Consider the following 4,232-nt stretch of genomic DNA (forward strand, 5'->3'; position numbering starts at 1 on the left):
TTGAAATCATCCCAGATCTCGAAAACAAATGAGCCTCGGTGGTGAGAGGCAGGCTGATTCTTTATCTAGTCCTGTGGCTGGCAATGTGTTTATTGGATATAGCTGCCTTTGGAGTGGATGCCACCAAAGCTTTTGTCAGGCACTTGCATGCCCAATGTCAAGGATGACACTACAACCTGTTTCCATGTTGTGAGCTGGTTTGGAGACACCCATGAGACAAGGAACTGAGGGAACATGAGACAAGGAACTTCTTGCTTGTTCCCTCCAGTCAACAAGCAAGAAGGAACTAAGACCGTCAGTCCAACAGCTCATGAGAAACTGAATCCTGCCAACAACCACTGGGGTGAGATTAGAAACGAACCCTCGCCCAGTGAGCCCTCAGTTGAGACCACAGCCATAGCTAGCACCTTGATCCCAGCATCAGGAGAGATCTGAGCCAGAGGCACCCAGCTTTCTGCCCCCAGAAACCATGAGATCATGTTTGTTGCTTTAAGCCACTTAATTTGGGGATAATTTGTTAAGTGACAATGGATAACTAATCCAATGGCTTTGCCCCTCCCTTCCCCAACCCCTATGGCCTCTGGGCATGGCTGCTTCTGTTTGCTTGCAGTCATTAGACCTGTTCTCCAGCCATCTGTCCCTCTATTTTCTGGGCTTTTCTGGGGCAAGGGAAGAAACAGTCTAGCCCACAGTGTGTTTCAGAATTTCTCTCCGTGCCATCCTCTGGCTCTGAGGCATCCCCCCTTGGATGGAGGATGACAGCCCAGCCTAGAGTTGGGTCGTGGAGGGTACTAACTCTGAAAACCTCTGTGGGTTTGCTTTGTAACTCTGGGAGGCCATTTGACCTCCCGCCTGCTCCCTTCAGAGGGAAGCTGTCAGCTCTCTAGTGGCTGTTGCTAAAAACAGAGAGCAGAGGAGTGTCTCCAGCTTCTTCTTGGGAAGGGCTTCTGGTTCGCTGGTCTCCTGGGCCAGCTGTTGCCATGGAAAAACAAGGACAGTCAAGGGAAACGTAGAGGAGCAGTCGAGTTGTGGAGGTAGGAGCCATATGGCCAGATCCCAGCCTCCGCCTTGGGGCCTGCACGTGATCTCAGAGCTAAGCGCCTGTTCCTCATTTCCTCAAACTGCCTCGGCCTCATTTCTCTACCACCCTCTTCACTCTCCCTAGTGCAGGGTCTCCCCAGAGTAGATGCTCCTGAAGGATCTTTGGAAAGAATGGAGGGACATATTAGGAGAAAAGGACCCTGGATTTAGAGTCAGACCTGGGTTCAAATCCCGACTGTGCTAATCTCTAAATACATGATATTGAGCCAGTCGGTTCATCTCTTTGAGCCTCAGCTTCCTCATCTGTAAAACAGGGTGAATCCTCTCTGCTTTAGAGTATTTAAAAAATCTTTACTAGGGTCAAATGGAGGTAACACAAAATTTACCATTTTAACCATTTTTAAGCGTGCTGCTATTCACCGACACTTGTACATTTACACTGCTATGCAACCATCATCATCACCCATTTTCGGAACTGTTTCATCGTCCCAAACTAAAACTGTACCCATTAAACAATAACTCCTATTAAACAATTTTCGCCTCCTGTCAGCCCCTGGTGAGCACCATTCAATGGGCTAAAATAAAGGCATCGACAGGACAGCATTGCTTCCTGGAGGTTCCAGGGGAGAATCGGTTTCCTGGCCTCTATCCAGCTTCGGAGGCTGTCGATATCCCTTGACTCATGGCCTCTTCCCACCATGGCCTCTTCCCACCCGCAAAGCCGGGGGTGAGGAACAGAGTCCTTGCGATGCATCATCCCAACTTCTGCTTCCTTCTCAGACTCTTCCTCCTCTGTCTTTCACTTTTAAAGACTTGTCTTGGGTTCACCTAGATAATCCTGAATTTTTACATTTTATTTTTAAGGCCAGCTGGTTAGCAACCTTAATTCCATCTACCACTCCAATTCCCTTTGTCATGCAGTGTGACACACTCATAGGTTCTGGGATGAGAACACAGATGTCCTTAGGAGGCCAGTATCCCGCCTCTACACTTCGTCGCAGTGCGGATTCCTGGGCTTGACCGCACACAGGGATGGAGTCCCTGTCTGTGGCTCAGGAGTCTGCATTTGACATCTGGGTAGTAGGGAGGCAAGAGGCGGGGACCGGGAGAAAGGAGAGCAGGGGGAGCGGATGAGGGGGGTTTTCTGGTCCATATTCCACAGACCCATTTTCTTGCAAAGTGTCTTGTTCCCTCACAGCCTCTGCAGCTGTGTCCCCTCCTCCTGCTCAGAGAAACCAGAAGCCCAGAGCAGGGCTGGGAAGGGCCACATGCTGGGTGGATTAAATCTCAGGGTCAGGTGCGTGTATGTTTATGTGAGGGAGGTGGGGAGTGGAGAGGCAGGCAGGGTGCCCGAGAGGAGAGAACTCCAGCTTCTCAGGTTGGTTCTCCTGACTCCCAGAGTTTTCCCTTTCTGATCCAAGGGCCCTGGGCCACCTGGTCACCTTCAGCCTATTTATAAGACTCAGGTTAGCCCTTGAGGCAGCTTGTGGTAGCTGCAGTCATTTCTAGGTGTGTCTCTTTGAGAGCCTAACATGCCCATGTTCTGAGTCACTTAGGGGTGGTGGGGAGAGTGTGTGGGGGCCTGCTGGAGCGTGCCGAGGAATCCCAGGTGGGAGAGCGGATGTCGCAACCAGGTGGAGAGGAGTCCTTTTGTCATGAGAAGAACTGGAAGGCGAGGCTCTGATGATCTGGAATGAAGAGAGCCCCGTCTAAATCACTCAGGCCTCCACTGGTCTCGAGGTAAGAGTAAGTCTGAGCGCCACTCCACCCCAGCCCTATCCTACCCTGGTCTCCCCCTGCCTATCTTCTGACCCATCCACCTGACTTCCTTTCTGTGCCACATACGTAACATTCTCCTTCCCTGCCCACCACAGGCCTTTGCACGTGCTGCTCCCTCTTGTTTTGACATTTTCCCCTCTCTCGTGCCCTCGTTCCTTTCTACTTGTCCTTCAGCACCCAGCTCAGTCATCGCTTCCTCAGAAAAGCCTTCCCCGTCTTCCTTACGGAAGTCTAGAGTCCCCTCACCCAGAGGGTACCCTGGCCTCTCTCTCTCTCACACTCTGTAACAACGCTTTTCACGGGTACGATTTTTATTTCTGTGGTTGTTTCTCCTTGGTTGTCTCTCCCACCGTTCCGTAAGCTCCAACAGGGCAGGGACTGGGCTGGCTTCTGCCCACTGTTGCATCCTCAGTGCCTGTCACACAGTGGGTGCTTAAAAATATTTGTCGAATGAATGAAAAGAGATGAATAGTGGTGCCCTGTCTAAAAGCGGAAGGTCTTTTTTCGGAGGAGTAAACTCTCCATCATCGAGGAGCATTCAAAGACGGCGGGGCATGTGCCTGGAGAGGAAGTTTTCATAAAGGGGAGCCAAGCATGAGCTGAGTGTCCCTTCATGTTCCTTTTGATCCCTAGAAGCCAGAGTGCTGGAGAAAACACAGTGAGTCTGTAAGGTCCAGGTGACAATTGATGCAACTTACTCTAAGCACTTTACTCTCCATTATTTCATTTTTTGTCTCTACACTAATTTCTGTTTTCTCACCTTTAAATGGATGATGATAACCATCCCCCAAGCTGTGGGGCTATTGTGTGTATAAAGTAAGACGAGTTCGGTAAAAGTGGTTTCCTAGCAGAGCGTGGGTGGGGCTTCGTGTGAAAGTGATTTATTGGGGGCATGTTCTCAGGAAAAGGAAGTCGAAGGATGCAGGGTGGGGCAGGGAAAGAAAGCTAAGGGAGGGCATGGCCTTGGCTGGTGGTTAGCTTAATCTGATCCCTTGGGGAGCTCTAATTCTATCTGGAGACGAGTGGGCTAACTCCCTAGAACCCATAGGAATCATAAGATGCATATGGCCCATGGCCCATGGCCCATAGGATGCTGGGTGCTCTGGGCGGACATGACCTCTCAGGCAAATGACTTCCCCTTGGGTGAGGACGAGAAGTGGGTGTCTGTGGCCTTACACACTGGGGATACATGTACCAGCCGGCGTGAAGGTGATCTGGGCAGCATCCACTGCACGTGTTCGTGGCCTCATCCAGGTTTGCTGGCGGTAGGACTCGGCCTCGCCATCAGGCGTGCCATTTTGCCAGTGAGGAAGTGGAAGTTCTGAGACCGTCGGCCATTTGTCCAAAGGCTCCCCGTCCCCCGAGGGCGGAGCAGCGCTGGAACCCAGGTTGCCTGCCTCCAGATCTCTTGC

This window comes from Pteropus alecto, unplaced genomic scaffold (assembly GCF_000325575.1).
Source record: "Pteropus alecto unplaced genomic scaffold, ASM32557v1 scaffold226, whole genome shotgun sequence".
Classification (NCBI taxonomy): Eukaryota; Metazoa; Chordata; class Mammalia; order Chiroptera; family Pteropodidae; genus Pteropus; species Pteropus alecto.